This window comes from Macaca mulatta, chromosome 4, assembly GCF_049350105.2.
Source record: "Macaca mulatta isolate MMU2019108-1 chromosome 4, T2T-MMU8v2.0, whole genome shotgun sequence".
Taxonomy (NCBI): domain Eukaryota; kingdom Metazoa; phylum Chordata; class Mammalia; order Primates; family Cercopithecidae; genus Macaca; species Macaca mulatta.
In genome coordinates this window covers 156,775,669-156,792,500 of record NC_133409.1, presented here as the reverse complement: position 1 = coordinate 156,792,500, position 16,832 = coordinate 156,775,669, and the positions used below count along the sequence as shown (strand labels likewise).

Here is a 16,832-nt window from a genome sequence, read left to right as displayed (position 1 = left end):
CCGGGGCATTTTGTACATCTTATGTATTTTATTATTTTAATTTTTAAAAGAATTACACAAGATGATAAAAATTTTTATAATATAGACTCCAACTTCAGTTCACTGTTCTTTTACACACAGAAGTTTTTTTTTAAAATCACATCGCCAAATTGATAAGTTTCAGAACTGACCAATTTTCACATTGTTTGATACAACTTAATACAGAGGAAATTTTTTTTCTTTCTCTTTTTTTTTTTTTTTTTTTTTTTTTGAGATGTATCACTGCATCGCCCAGGTTACAGAGCAGTGGCGTGATCTCAGCTCACCGCAACCTCCGCTTCCTGGGTTCAAGCGACTCTCCTAGCCTCAGCCTCCAGAGTAGCTGGGATTACAGGCGTGCGCCATGACACCCAGCTAATTATTTTTGCATTTTTAAGAGAGGGGGTTTCGCCATGTTGGCCAGGCTGGTCTGGAACTCCTGACCTCAAGCGATCAGCCCGGCTCGCCTTCCCAAAGTGCTAGATTACAGGCGTGAGGCACCACGTCCGTCCGGGAAAACCTTGTGTCATTCTGTGAAAGTTATGATTGATAATTCACAAACAGAAAATTTCTAGATAGCAAACAATTTTGGGTTCTTTTCTATCATTTTTATATACACATAATTACAAGAATCATTTAAAACAAAAATCAACAGTCTCTTCTCTGCTCCCTGTACTCCAGCAATTTTTAAAGTTATTGAAACATACTCCTGATTTGCATTATAGAAAACACCCAAAGAACATTCTCATCTTACCACATATGCGCCTGAACTTGAAGTTTGTTGATTCCTTCCAAGTTTTGTTGGCAGGACATTAGCTCAGCTATTAAATTCCTGGTAAAGCGAGAGGTACAATATGTGACATATAATAACATGTACAATGTTTAAGAAAAGTTTTGGCCCCTGTAGTCGTGGTTGAGTGGTTAAGCTTACTTTTTAAACATTTTATTTAAATGGCTTATTTTAAAATTATTTACCTACATATCTCTAAATAATATGTTTGTATGGCCCTTTTGTTGACTTTATATAAGAAGAGTAACTGGTTCATTTTCTTCTTCACACCCTAGGACCCCCGACACACACATGCTCCCTTTCTATGTCTTCTCATATGGTCATAGCACAATACATGATACTTTAATATTTGTAGCTTAAAATATGACAACTTTATAAAAATAGTTCAGCAAGTGAGCAAAGAAATACATTGTTAAGTTTTCCTTTCCTCGCAATTTTTATTTTTCCCTAGCATTAGAACATAATTGTCTTTTCTTGTTGTTTACTGCTTAAGCTTCTAGGCATTTATCATTAATTCAACCCCATGCATTTCGTCAGTTGTCTAAACATCTCTCCAAAGGTTCAAAAGCTTTACACAGTCTGTAGATTTCATCCTACTTTAAACGTGTCTCCTTACGCATCTGTATTAGTTTGAGTAAACAAAAAAATAAGAACAAGGGAAAAGTGTCTCCTACAGCCTGCTCGAATCTGGACATGTCACTATATGTCACATATTGTACCTCTCATTTTACTAGGGATTTAATAACAGGTGAGTTCGTGTCCTACCAATAAAACTCGGAAGGAATAGCTGAAATTAAGTCTGAAGTTTGCTGTAAATGTTAGTGTTTATAATTATGCAGAACGGTTTAGAGCTTTAGCTTTGCTCTACCATTTACTAGCTGCATGACTTCGGGCAAGTTAACCTCTGCAAACCCCAACTTGCAGACAAACCCCAATTTGTCTCATTTGTAAAGTAAGAGTAATAGCATGTATTTACTTCGTATAATTGCGAAAAATAAATGATTCAGAACTTGGAATAGTGCATGATACCTATTAAGCGCTCAAACAATAAAAGCTAAAACTACTGCTTTTGTTGTTATTTTTAATCTATTTAGGATAGCAATGTGTTGGAGCCAGAGATGCAGATCTCTGAGAGAGATGCAAATCAAGATAAGTTCCCTTACGGTGTCATGAAAATTATATCAGTTTACTCCTCCTATGAGGTAGATGTATTTTGGAAGGGGGAAAAACAAATCCAGATTAGCAGAGGATGGTTTCGATCCATCGACCTCTGGGTTATGGGCCCAGCACGCTTCCGCTGCGCCACTCTGCTACACTGACAGGTGGGCTCATAATTAATAATCACCTTTTTTCTAGTGTGTCAAGTTTCCAAATCGCAAAATTATGTTTTCTCTTCTTTTTTTTTTTTCCAGACCAGTAATCTGTTCGTAATATGGCTATAGGCTTAGGCTACTACTAAGAAAACAGTAAATAAGAAATAGGAAAAAGGCTATTTGGGGTACACTTCTCCTATGTAATATCTGTCACTATGTATTGTGTGAATGTGTACAGTAAATACATAACAGAACGTCTGCTAATATTTCAAATGTCATGTTTTAAAGTTATTGTAAGTTATAGAAATTTAAACACTTCTGAAGAAATAAACGTACTTTCCCTTTTTTCCATGTTGTAATTTGCTAATTCATAATCTGTAGGGGGTCTGGAGCCACATGTGGGGGAAAAAACGGCACATTCATGCACATTTTCAGATACTACTATTAGGGAGTTCACGGAATATCTAGCCTTCTCTGATGTAATGGTTCATTCCCTGTATGAATTTGGGAGAGTAACTGCATTCAGGTTTTCTGCCTCTGGAAATCAAGTGACTTCTTCCGTGATTTGCAGGGAGGGTTGAGGAAATCGTAGAGATCCAAGGAAATTCTATGGAATCGCTTTAGCCTGGAAGAGCTGATCCAAATATGAAGCAGGTAAACTTAGATCATCCACTCAAACCAGACTAGGTCTCTGCGAAGATCTGCTAAGCTTCCGAGGGTTGGAGAGACAGATATGGATGAAAAGATAAGGCCGCAGGTGTGGGAGTGAGAATGGAGAGAAGTCCAGGAGGGTTTAACAATAGGGATGAGTTGCTGAAGAGTATAATTCAGAATATTTGCAATAAAAGAGTGAAAACGTCTCTATAAACCCAGAAATAAGCCCCAAAATACTGTAACATATTCCTGCGTATATCTGCCTATTAAAAAAAGAGAAGGGGGGGCGTTTTGAGGAGGCTAAAGTAATTGAGTATACAAGTGCCTAGGAGAAGCAGGAAAAGCAACTTTTTCCCCCCTGTAATACGTAATGTACTCCCCGCCATACAGTTATCTGAGCCAGCGAGCTAAAAACCGTTGACCCCGACGTGATTTGAACACGCAACCTTCTGATCTGGAGTCAGACGCGCTACCGTTGCGCCACGAGGCCTACGAGGGACTTACTTTTTATTTACCTGTCATTCTGATTCATGAAAATAATTTTGGTACTGGTGAAGACCAGGCAGCTATTAACAGACACAAAATAATGACTAGCTGCCCTCTCGGTAAAATTGCTGTCCACCCAATCACTGATTTTCTCTGCCTCCGAATTGCTTCATTTTCACCTTTTCTTGTTTATATCCTTCCGTTTCTTACCTAGTTTTCTCCGTATATTCCAAATATGGAAGTTTTGGGAGTTTCGTTGTTTTTATCTTTTTAGAAATACATTCTGTTGAAGGTCAGTCGCTTTGGAATGGGGTTGTAGAGAGGAGGTAGTGAAGTGGGAATAATGAGGATCCTTCCTCCCCCGACTCCTCATTAAGGAACGCTGATCAAGGTGAGTTTTAAATTAGTTTCCAAAGTTGACTGCAGGTCACAACCAGTGTTTCCGTTAACGAATTCACGCGAGGGCTGGCAGGTTGTTTGTGCTGCATCTTTTCTGCGAGATAAAGGCGCCTCCCTGTAGCCTCCGTTCTCAGCTGATGAGAGAGTTGATTTCATACACCGACAATTCTTCAGAATCAAGATCACTGGATCTGAAACTGACCCTAAAAAGAATAAGAAATCCTGTCATCTGGAGTGAGTGGGTTATTCTGGCACTGTGTTTTGTTTGGCTGGTTAAAGAGTCTGCCTTGGGTAACCAGAGATCGGAATTTTCTAAAGTCAGCAGGGTTTGTCTGGGGACCTCGAATTTACATATAGACGATCTCCGCAAATAATGCAGGGGCCGCTTTGAACTCTTAGGAAAAGATATTCCAAACAGTGGTCCACTGCTATAAAACACGCATCTTTCACTGAAAATTAAGGTCCTCCCCGCCGCCCCGCCCCACCCTTCCCCCCCACCCCCCCCACTCTTCCCCCCCACCCCCCCCCCCACCCCCCCGGCTTGCTATGGACTAGAGAAAGGTTTCCCTTTCTTCTGAAAAATCCGTCCAAAGCCCAAGGGCTCCAGCTGGCAATTAATGACCATAAACACTGAATTGAAGAAGTTTGTGTTTGACCTGTAGATATCATAGTAGCTTTGGTAGGTTGTGTGCTGTTATTCGACTGTTAACAAGCTAAGGTAGTCATTCTACCGGTTCGTGGAAAGAGATTGGGGGCTTGGGTGAGGGGTGCGTTGGGAATCAGAAGCAGTGGGCAACGAAATGAACGGGCGTTTCAGAATATAAATAACCGAGGGTTTAGGAGGATCTGCAGCAGCTTACAGAATGAAAGGATATTCCAGATTTGGTGTTGCCAGAGAATCCAGTGTTGACTGAGAATCTGCTGTTGACTGAAAGTTGAAATACATACTTTTCTCATCTATAAAATTGTAATAACAATAATATCCACCTCACAGGATTGTCGTGAGTTTATTTACATAATGTGCGCTAAAAGAGTTTATACATGCTTAGAACAATGCTTGGCACATCAATTGCTCTCAATAAATGTTACTATCACTATAAAGTTTGGTGAAATTCTTACTTTGTTTTTTTGTTTGTTTGTGTTTGTTTGTTTGTTTTGTTTTGTTTTGTTTTCAGAGACAGGGCCTCTCTCTCTCTCTCTCTGTTACCATGCAGTGGCTCCAACACAGCTCACTGAAGCCTCAACCTCCAGGGTTCAAGCCATTCTCCTGCCTCAGGTTTCCTAGTAGATGGGACTACAGGGCCACCACTCACAGCTAAAGTTTGGTGACATTCTTAAATGCATTTGCTCACACCACCAGCCTCATTCAGCAGAGAGTGTAGTAAAATTTACACTTATCATTTCTTGATTTCTTCCATAAATTTACATTTTGGTGTTAGCAAACAATTAAATACATTTGATCATTTTAGATGTTAGAATTTTTCTGTAACGAGGATAAAAAAAAAAAGTAAAAATGGTCATCATCCCAGGTTGCAGCTAAAATTGGACAAGACATTGACAGCATCCAGCTGTGGAGAAACCTGGAAATGATCACCAATTTAGATCAGCGACTGGAATGAAAAACTCAGTGAAATACTTTAACTTATAGAAGTTTATTCGCTCATTTTAATTGGTATTTAATGGTGATTCACAGCACAGCAGATTTCTGTCTGGTTATTTATAATGAATTGTTTCTAACATAACAGCTAATCTGGGCCCAGCATGGTGGCTCACTCCTATAATCCCAGCACTTTGGGGTGCCAAGGCGGGTGGATCACTTGAGGTCAGGAGTTCAAGACCAGACAGGACAACATGATAAAACCCCACCTCTACTAAAAAATTCAAAAATTAGCCAGGTGTGCCTGTGAGTCCAGCTACTTCGGTGGCTGGCTGAGGCACAAGAATCACTTGAGCCCATGAGGTGGAGATTGCAGTAAGCCAAGATCATGCAACTGCACTTCAGCCTGGGTGACAGAGCGAGATCCTGTCAAAAAAAAAAAAAAAAAAAAAATTATGAAGGTCTGTTTCTTTTCCCATCAGAAACACAGCTAATCTACATTTCCCAGCCTCCCTTGTACTTAGATGTGGCCATGTGGCTGAGATACGGACAATGAAATGTGGGAAGAAGTCTTGGTTTAGGAAAACTTCTCATGAGTGTTCCTTTCTCTTTCTGTTGGTCAAATGCTGAAAATCCAGTGGAGAACTCCATGATCCTAGAGCCAAAGCCACTCAATGATCTCTTGGTGATTGCTGGTAAGACCAACCAGAAAACCTGCATTAGATGTTGCCTGAGGGAAAAAAGGCATTTATTGAGTTTAAAAACTGAGACTTACAGTTAAAGCTGTGTTATAGCAACTCCATTATATAATAACACAAGTGTTATAGCTAACGGTATCACTAGCTGCTATTCATAACTAATATAACAATGCTTTATTTCCCCTTGCTCATTTGTCTCCCATGTTTTAGTGCATAAACTAATCTCATAATTACAGTCTTCTCATAAAACACCATGTAATAAGGTAACTAGAATCATTAACATGTACATGATAAACATATGGCAGAAAATACAATTTTCCAAAATTCTAAAAATTATCATCTCATTTAATAATGCACCATTGTTTTGTAAATTAATTAGGATATCTCCCGCACTTTACTTTCTCACCTTAAAAAACCAAGCTGAGCAGATATATATAAATAGATAATACTCTTTAGTAAATGCAATACAAGGCTGAGCGTGGTGGCTCACACCTGTAATCCAAGCACTTTGGGATGCCAACGCACACAGATCCCTTGAGCCCAGGAGTTTGAGAACAGCCTGGGCAACATGGCACAACCCCATCTTTACAAAAAATACAAATATTAGTAGGGCATGGTGGTGCACACCTGTAGTTCTAGCTACTCAGGAGGCTGAGGTAGAAGGATTGCTTGAATCCAGGAGGTCGAGATTGTAGTGAGCCAAAATCGTGCCACTGCACACTCTAACCAGGGTGACAAAGTAAGACCCTGTCTCAAAAAAAGAAAGAAAGAAAGAAAGCTGGGTGCAGTGTCTCACGCCTATAATGCCAGCACTTTGGGAGACTGAGGTGGGCGGATCATGAGGTCAGGAAATCGAGACCACCCTGGCTAACACGGTGAAATCCCATCTCTACCAAAAATACAAAAAAAAAAAAAATTTGCCGGGTGTGGTGGCACGCACCTGTAATCCCAGCTACTCGGGAGGCTGAGGCAGGAGAATCAATCGCTTGAATCTGGGAGGCAGAGGTTGCAGTGAGCTGAGATCGCGCCACTGCACTCCAGCCTGGGTGACAGAGCAAGACTCCGTCTCAAAAAAAAAAAAAAAAAAAGAGTAAACGCAATACTACCTTAAAAATGTTATATTAATGTGGACTTCATTCTAGGTATAATCTTATTTTAGCTTGACTCAGATTTCTTCCCACTCTCATCAAAGTAAATATATTTTTAAATTTATTTTTTAAGAAATTAGTAAATTTCAATCCCACATTTGTTTTTTGTTGAATTCCTTACTGTCTTGGTCATTCCCAGATGGGTGTACTGGTAAATGTTTAACGATCAACTCTTGAGGGAAAGACGTTATCTTAGCAAGTGATGCTTCCAAATTCTCTCACCATAACTGATTCAAACTACAGATGCAGAGTCACTGAATGTTAAATTGGGAAGAGATGTGCATAGTTGGCTCCTGTGAGCCAGTACAAGGGGCTCTATTGTACCACCAATGTCTAGTCTATAGTTTTCTCAACAGTAATGACACTTAGAATAAACTAAGTGTCTTAGTCTGTTTGTGTTGCTACAAAGGAATAACTGAGGCTGGGTAATCTTAAAGCAAAGAGGTGTATTTGGCTCGTGGTTCTGCAGAATGTACAAGAAGTATGGCACCAGCATCTGCTTCTGATGAGGGCCTCAGGAAGCTTCCACTCATGGTGGAAGGTGAAGGGAAGCCAGTATGTGGAGATCGCATAGTGAGACAGAGAAAACGAAAGAGAAGGAGATGCCAGGCTCTTTTTAACAACCAGTGCTGTGAGAACGAAGAGTCAGAACTCACTCCCTCCAGTGAGAATAGCACCAAACCATTCATGAAGCACCTGCCCCCATGATCCAAACACCTCCCCCAAGGAACTGCCTCCAATATCAGGATCACATTTCAGCATGAGACTTGGTGGGGTCTAACAAACCACATCCAAACCATAGCACTGATGTTTATTAAGCATTTATTAGGTGCCAATAATATTTATCTGAATTTTTATATGCTGACATATAATATATTCCATCTTTACGATAAGCCTGTGAGGTTGGTGCTGAAAACGTAAAAAATTGCCCAACATGTAGAAACTAAAAGCTAGGGCAATTGAACATACACAATTTTGACACACAAAAAAATTGTTTTTGTTTATGTTGTTGCACAGTATAAACAATGATCACACAAGGCCGTTGTGTTACCTGAGGTGGAACAAGATGAAGACAAGATCAATCCATAACTACATATGACACAGGAAAGAAATAAGGACACTCTACACCCATTAAAAAAAAGTGAATACCCCTTTTCCAGGATAGTAGAGTGACTGTGATTTCTTACCAATGACATCCCCAGCCCCACTTTAATTCTTCTCCTGCCTCCTAAATAAAAATTCAAAAAAGTGACTCACACTCAGTTACTGAACTGCTCCACTTCCTGACCACACCCAGTCCAGAGCTGATATTTGATTCCCTTACACTCTCCTTAGAATAGTAAGCTTCTCCCAACCCCCCCTTACCTAGATGCCTTACTATTCCACTAGTGTTCATTCTCTCTTGCTGTAGCAAGTTTAATAAACCTAGCTTTGTTTGACCACAGGTGTGTTCCTAGAGGTCTTTGGTCAGCAGACTTTAACAGTGTCAGTAGTTTCATTTTACAGAAGAGAAAATTAAAGTTTAAACTGAAGAGTTAGGGAGCCTCTTGTCTGAGATAAGATTTCATACAAGAGATCACTTTACCTTCCTGCAAGGAGCAGATGATCTAGGCTGAACTTATAAGACATCGTCACAAAGAGCAAAATGAACTGGCTGCCAAGATAAGAATTCACAGATGGGTAACCCAGAGATTAAAATAGCCACAACAAGAAGCTATTATCACCCATAAGGATGGAGGGGCAGCGGGAAGAGCCCATGTTAGAGCCCAGAGTGGGAGGTAGAAGGGTGACAGTGGTCCGCAGGAAATGACCCATCAGGAGCTAGAATTCCAAGGGGAGAATCTCAAACCTTGAAATGGATGCAGCTATTGTAGGCAATGCTACAGGAAGCAGAAAGAAAGAATATCCTGGCCTCAGAGTTCCTCTTGAATTCCAACCTTTTGTCATTCTTCCATTGGCTAACCCTACCCAGAAGCCAGAAGGTAAGGATGCTCAGAACAGAGGAAGGATGGGGAATGAATCTGACAACAAAAAGCCAACTTGATTTACAAGACAACTTGATCGACACCTCCCAATTATGATCAAAGTATTAAATCTACCGAAAATGTTTTAATGCAGGCGGGAGCATGCCTATAATCCCTGCACTTCAGGAGGCCAAGGCGGGTGGATAACTTGAGGTCAGGAGTTCAAGATCAACCTGGCCAACATGGTAAAACCCCTTCTCTACTAAAAATACAAAAATTAGCCAGACAAAGTGGCATGCACCTATAGTCCCAGCTACTCAGGAGGCTGAGGCACAAGAATCACTTGAACCCAGGAGGTGGAGGCTACAGTGAGCCAAGATCATGCCATTGCTCTGCATCCTGGGTAACAGAGGGAGACTCCATCTCAAAATAATAATAATAATAATAAATTGATAATAATAAAAATGTTTTAATGAATGTATAAATGAGTCTTCTCATTAGAGTTTGCTCTTTGAACTAATTCCTTCTAATATGCAGATTCTAATCATAAGAACTCCAGTATAACACAGGGTTATATTTAATATGTATTTATAGAAGTGCCTAAGTTTTATAGCATAAAATCACAGGGAACAACAAATTACAAATACTCAATTAAAAAAAGTTTTCTTTTCTTTTCTTTTTTTTTTTTCTCCCTCTGTTGCCCAGGCTAGAGTGCAGTGGCCCAATCTCGGCTCACTGCAGCCTCCGCCTCGTGGGTTCAAGCAATTCTTCTGCCTCAACCTCCTGAGTAGCTGGGATTACAGGTGCACGCCACCTCGCCAAGCTAATTTTTGCATTTTTAGTAAAGATGGGGTTTCACCATGTTGGCCAGGCTGGTCTTAAACTCCTGACCTAAGTGATCCACCCACCTCAGCCTCCCAAAGTGCTGGGATTACAGGCATGAGCCACAGCGCCCGGCCAAAAAGTTTTCTTTTCTAAGACATAATTATCAAGTATATAAAACATTCCATATCCCAGGTATAAAAACAGTAGTAATTCACTTATGAAAGAGTGGCATTTTAATAGTAGGACAGTTTGATGGTTTAGTAATAGGATTTTTGTTGGTTTGTATTCAATATAAAACACTTAACAAAAAAGCCAGGCCATGATAAGCTAAAGGTCAGTTACTTCACTAGATTTCCTTTCTTTGAGCAAAAAACTTTTAAAAACTTTTTTTGTAGAGTTGAAAAACCAGGCCTCAGAAAACATCTCAAATATCCAACAGTCATTAGGGTAGATCAAGGGTCAGGAAACATGCCTGCAGGCCAGATGTGGCCTACTACCTGTTTTTGTACTGCCTACAGCTGTTTTTACATTTTTAGATTGCTGAATATAAATTAAAAGCAGAATAATCATCTGTGCCACATCAACATTATATGAAATTCCAATTTCATTGCCCATAGATAAGGTTTTACCGGGACATAGCCATGTCCATTCATCTATGGCTGCACTATAAGAGCAGTTATGAAAGACATAGGAGGACCTGCAAATCCAAAAATGTAGCAGAAAATATAAAGAAAAAAAGAGTTCAGGCCTTTGCACCAGAGGAAGGTGTTTTCTTGCAGACAGAGGCAGCTGTTCCCCTTGGCATCAGATGCATATCCAGAATTTCTTTCTTATTCTGGTGTTAGCACAGGTATCAGTAAGCAGAAAGGTTCAGAAACTTCCAAAACATACTGTTGCCCAAGGTCACAGCCTGTGGGATACCTGAACTTGGGGTGTCCCCTAGTTCCAGCTGACTCCTCTGCTTGTCATCTTCACTCCCTCTGCTCAGTTTCCCAGCTGTGATGAGGCCCAGCTGGAGCTCTGTGCTTGAGCTCCACAGTCCCCATTGTATCCTTGTAATAGTATGATACATTCCTTTTTTCTTCTCCTTAATTGAGTTTGAGTTGCATTGTTAGAAACAAAGTATTAGGATATGAAAACTCAACTTTTGTGTATGTGTATATGTATGTTACTTTAGAAAAAACATTCTTTCCATTTTGCAGGGAGGGTAGGCCAGTCAGCAGAAAAGTAAACAGGCTCTTTTGTGGTTCTAGATCAGTGATCCATCCATCCATTCATTTATTCATTCAACAAATATTTATTGTTGGCCTAATAGGTGCGAAGCACTTTTCTAGACCCAAGGGATACTACAGTTAACAAACCAATGAAAACAAACAAATTCCTCTGTGGGTGTTACTATGCCTGGATATGATCCTAGAGATAATCGTAGCCATCTTGTGACCATGAAGGGAGCTAAGCTGATGCATTACATTAACCTTGCAAAATGTAAAGATGGAAAGAATCTGGGTCTTTAATGAGGATACATTGGAATTGCCCTCTGTGTTGTCAGGGTTATAATGCAAACAATCGAACGCACTTCAGATTGTTTACACAGGAAAAGGTTTTTTTTCTTTACTTTTTTTTTTTTTTTTGTAGTTAGCTATTTAATGAGGTTCTTAAGACATTTAGAACACCAATTTGTGAGGATAAATTCCATTCGTCAGGGCAAACACAGATCGCAGGTAGCCCTGGAGCTGAGAAACAGCTTTGATTTTTGGTAAAATTTGTAAGTCCACAGCTTTCTGATCAATCTTGCGCTGCTCTGTAATCTCGTATTTCTCTTTTTCTGTGTCGAAGATCTCACCTTCCTGGTGTCTGGGCTTCCGCAGCTTCTTCTTCTTGAAGTAAGCATCAGTAAGATGTTTTGGGATTTTTACATTGCTGATATCGATTTTGGTTGAGGCAGCGATGACAAATTTCTGGTGTGTTCTTCGTAGAGGAACTCGATTGAGGACCAGATCCAGTCACAAGTAACAAGCCACTAGCCAGCTGCTTCAGGAAAACCACCATCTTGCCCCTGTGGCGTCCAGTGAGGATGATCAGAATGGTCCTGGGGGCAATGCTGGCTCGCAGTTTTCTCACGTGCTGACTGAAGGGTTTTTTGCCGTGGCTCAACAGCTTTCGAGGCACATCTTCAGTAGGATAATATCTAGGCATTTTGTGAAGTTTAGCCACCCGGGTACCGCCATTCTTGTCACCACCAACTGTTTAGTAAGAGTTGCAAGAACCTTCTCCTTTTTCTTTTCAACCTTGGATTTAGCGGCTGAGTACTTCCTCTTGTACATGGTCTTTCTGGAATACATGGCAGATCAGGAATACCTGCAAATTCCTCTGACAAGGACAGGGTTGCGGCTGCAATGGGGCTTCCCTTCTTGGGCTTCTTAGCCTTGAGGTTACCCTTTTTCACCTTGCCACCAGCATCAGCCTTCTTGGCTTCGGGTTTCTTCTCTTTAGTATCTGGCTTCTCAACTTTTTCACCTGCCATCTTGCAAGATCAGGAAAAGATTTTTTACAAGAAATTTTGTAACATTTCTATGCTGAGCCTTCAGATTGACTTCCAATGCCACACTGCAGAACTGGACCACTGAGGGAGCTGCTGGCTCCTCTAAAATCACTACAGTGTCACCACCACAGACTACAGCATCACTGCCACAACCAAGAAAACCGCTACGGTCAGAAAGCTCCCACCTGCTGCCAGCTCCAGAACCATGCAGCACCTGCATAAACACCAGTAAAACAGATGCCTTATGGCCTGCCTCTCAAGTCTTAAAAATCCATTATGGGTCACTGGAGACTGCTAACAACAGTACACAGGAGAACCAAACAACAGTTGAAACTGCAGAAATGCAGTCCCCACCTCATTTCTATCCTCCAAATTCCATGTGACTACATCTGATTTGCTAGATATAGTTTGTTTAAGCTACATTTTTCTTCCAAATCACGACTGCCTGAGAAACTAAGAGACGTAGTTTTTTGTTTTCCTGCCTCTACAATACAGAAAAGATCACTAGGAGGAGGGAGAATGACTGTGGCATGCCACCTCACTAGAGTCTCTCCATGTCCTACCTGAGAACATCTTATGAATTGAGAAAACTCTTCATTATTGTTTAAGCCAATAAATCAATCTGACACTCCAGGGTATGGATTCAGTTCATGACAGAATTTAGGCCTTCTGAGCCCCAACCCTGTTCTCCCATACCTACCACTCCTCACTAACTTTGGTTTTCATACCCCTCCCTTCTCTCATGTGTGGTAGTCACAATATTCAACTAAAGAGCTCAGAGATGAGACTTTCCAGAGAAGAGGGTATCACAACCAAGTTAAATCTATAGAGGTCTTCCTTAACAGACAACTGAAACAGAATTTCTGAGATCTGGTGAATTCAGCAAGAAACACAGGACTGACTGAGTTTCTTCCTCCATGGGTGAAGATAGGAAGACAAGTTTCTCAGACAGTAAAGGGGGATGCTTTAAGAAAGAAACTAACAAGACCTTCTCCATCTGGTGAATTATCCTTGACAATACCCTTATTTTGGGTTCCTTCCTAGTTACTCTTCCAAAGAAAATGACTTTCCCATTTCCATCCCCAAGTAACTAAAATGTCTAGATTTCCTATAGAAACAATGGCATACTTCAGCAACTACCATATGCTGATCATTGTTTAGGAATGCACAAAATAAATTATTCTTGTAGAAGATGTTTATTTTCAGTCTTTAAATGAAGTCTCTCTTAATAGCAGGCTCAATTCAAAATCATCTTCTAGTTTTCAAAAATTCGTAGATACGTGGACTTTCGGAACATGTTTTCTAAAAGGATTCGAACCACCTTTTTATGGATTCAGTTTTGTGTGCCCCAAAATTCATATGTTGAAATCCTAATCTTAGTACCTCAGAATGCAACCTTATTTGGATATAGCTTTGGGAGGACCCAAGGCAGAGCTGTAGGGTGTAGGGGAAGCTGTGGATGCTTCCTGCTTCCTCTGGGTGTGAATGTGGCTGACAGGTTCAGAGGCTGAGGATACCTCTCCAGGATGTTGAGGAAAGAAGCCAGGATTTTAGTGGTTCTGCAGTCAGAAACCAGGGCACAAGAACGCAGAGGCAGATGCCCTAGTGGACAGACGACCAGGGAGGGCCAGGAATTCTTCTCCATGCGTGGACACAGCAGCGGTCTTCTCTTCATGTCCAAACTGAGATACCATCTGAGGAAAAGGAGGAGCCCAGAATTAATCAGTAAAGCCCTGAATTGACTAGGACGAAGACCATTGACTCAGGAGTAGCCTGGTTTGACTAAGATGAAGGATATGCCATTAAGCGGGAAGGGACTGAGGATGGAAATAAAGCTCAGTTTGTATTCATATAAACGTACAGGCACACGCCATCACGCCCGGCTAATTTTTGTATTTTTACTGGTCAGGCTGGTCTTGAACTCCCCGAGCTCGTGATCAGCCCACCTTGGCCTCCCAAAGTGCTGGGATTATGGGCGTGAGCCACCACGCCTGGCAACGTTTCTAGGAGCAAAACATGTGCATTTCAGCTTTTGAGGTTCCCTGCTGTGCACAGCCTTCAGCTTGCCATCCATAGGCCGCTGCATTGGCAGGGGTTGAGAGGGTGAGACTTTCTCGGGCCCACGGCACATGCAGTGATGCAAATCGGCCACGAGGGGGCGGCGAAGCCGAGAGAGAGAGAGAGAGAGAGAGAGAGAGAGAGAGAGAGAGAGAGAGTACCGAGAAATGAGATCGAAGAGGCGGGAGGAGGGAAAAAGCTGAGGAGGGAGGAGACGGGACGGGCAAGGAGGGATGGAGAGGAACAGAGAGAGGGAGGGAGGAGAGGAGATGCTAGAGTGAGGGAACGAGGAGGAGACGAGGAGGACTTGTGGGGGGAAAGAGGAGAGAGCAGAGAAAAGGTGAGGAGTAGGAGGAGGGAGAGGAGAGAGGGAGGAGGGGGATGGAGGAGAAGGATGGAGTAGGAGGGAGAGAAGGAGGAATGAGAAATGAAAGGAGCAGGGGAGAAGGGAAAGCAAATTACTTAAGGGGAAAAACAGTTCTCTGGACAGCAGTTAGCGACAGTTGTAGGGTACTTTACATTTTACAGTGTGTCACAGATACTGGCTCATGTTTCCCTCACAGTAACAGCCCAGTTAAGCAGTAAGCAGTAATTGCTGTCCACGTATTATTTTCAATCTGAAGTGTTATTTTTAACAAAACATACTTTATATATGACAAAATAAAGAGAAATATTGGAGCAAGTGTACAGACTAATGAACATTTACTACATTTTAGTTTAGTTTTGAGACAGAGTTTCACTCTTGTTGCCCAGGCTGAAGTGCAATGGTGCTATCTTGGCTCACTGAAACCTCCACCTCCCCAGTTCAAGCGGTTGTCGTGCCTCAGCCTCCTAAGTAGCTGGGATTACAAGCATGCGCCACCAAACCTGGCTAATTTTTTATATTTTTAGTAAAGACAGGGTTTCACCATGTTGGCCAGGTTGGTCTTGAACTCCTGGCCTCAAATGATCCAGCCACTTCGGTTCCCCAAAGTACTGGAATTATAGGCATGAGCCACCAAGCCCAGCCTTGTTTTTTGACACAGGGTCTCAAAAACCAAGCCTCTGTTGCCCAGGCTGGAATGCAGTGACACAATCACAGCTCACTGAAGTTCCAAACTGCAGGGCTCAAGTGATCCTCCCACCTCAGCCTCCATAGTAGCTGGGAGTATAGGCATGAGCCACCATGCTCAGCTAAATTTTTTTTTTTTTTTTTTTTTTTAAATTTTTCGTAGACAGGGTCTTCCCAGGCTGATCTTAAACTTCTGGGCTTAAGCGATCCTCCCATCTCAGACTCACAAACTGCCGGGATTACAAGTGTGAGCTACATTTCACAGTCTCTTTAAATGCATTTCTATGTTAATTCTCATGTCTCTGAATAGTGTGTCACCAAAAAGCATGCTGTCTAAGCATGTCAGAGCTCAACCACAGAGGCAAAGGGACAGAGCAGTATGTAAAACTCAACAGAAGTGCATTCTCAAGGAGTTGGCACGCTAATGGTACAGAGAGAAAATAAGTAACAAATATAATGTCAGATGATGACTTAAATGTTATGGAGAAAAATTAAGCATAGGCATGGAAGAAGGATAAAAAGGGGCAGGGGAGAGGGAAGTGGTTAGGGAGGGTTTTAAGCTGCCTCTTCATCTATCAAATGGGAATAATAGCCCCTACCTGCAGGCAACACACCCTCTTTCATCATCCTTGGACTCCTCTCAGGGAGTCAGCCGGGACAGTACCCAGGGTGAGTCATCTTACCTCTCCCCTCCTGCAGGTCTCCAATAGGGAAGGAGGGATGGTTACTGTACATGTTCCCTTCACAATTTCAGATCTTTATAACTGGAAGCCTCATTCTAAATGACTAGAAAGAGATCCTGAGGGTCTTCAAAACCTCATTTAGGGTATTTTCAGACCCATGACCCCAACTAGGCAGGTATCCAATCCCTTTTGAACATTGTTCTCACCTCTCAGGAGGAAAAAAACAAAAACAAAAACAAAAAAACAGAAAAACCAAAGCTCTGTTCTCAAAAAGGCTAGCGAGGAAGTGGATGGAGCCCACAGGGACAAGGCAAGCCACCCTTTTAAAAGACCAAGGAATGAGGCTACACCAGACCTTGGCTGCCTTTGGGACCCTGAGACAGGGACAGGAAGGGCACGACTCAGTCCCTGTAGAGTGTTAGGATTAAAAAAATAGAGACCACAGGAAAGAAATCTACCAACTGAAGTTAACTAAAGGAGAGTAATAAAGGACCCCAGGAGAGACAATCTATCTTCATAGTGAGATTTGAGGGAATGTTTTCCTATCTACGCCAGCACTGACCCCAATTCATTCAAGGGGGCAGAAGGGGTGGCTGTCTTAATAAT

At 41.7% G+C, this 16,832-nt stretch overlaps 2 non-coding genes and 1 pseudogene across 3 annotated transcripts; all 3 read right to left on the bottom strand.

The window, feature by feature from the left end:
• Positions 1–2,048: 2,048 nt before the first annotated feature.
• TRNAM-CAU (transfer RNA methionine (anticodon CAU)) lies at positions 2,049–2,120 on the bottom strand. The gene has a single exon. It is a non-coding gene; the product is annotated as a tRNA-Met (tRNA).
• A 1,073-nt stretch (positions 2,121–3,193) lies between these two features.
• TRNAW-CCA (transfer RNA tryptophan (anticodon CCA)) lies at positions 3,194–3,265 on the bottom strand. The gene has a single exon. It is a non-coding gene; the product is annotated as a tRNA-Trp (tRNA).
• Positions 3,266–11,533: 8,268 nt separating this feature from the next.
• LOC699239 (large ribosomal subunit protein eL6 pseudogene) lies at positions 11,534–12,416 on the bottom strand (annotated as a pseudogene). The gene has a single exon (XR_010699.5). The product of XR_010699.5 is annotated as a large ribosomal subunit protein eL6 pseudogene (transcript).
• Between the last annotated feature and the right edge of the window lie 4,416 nt (positions 12,417–16,832).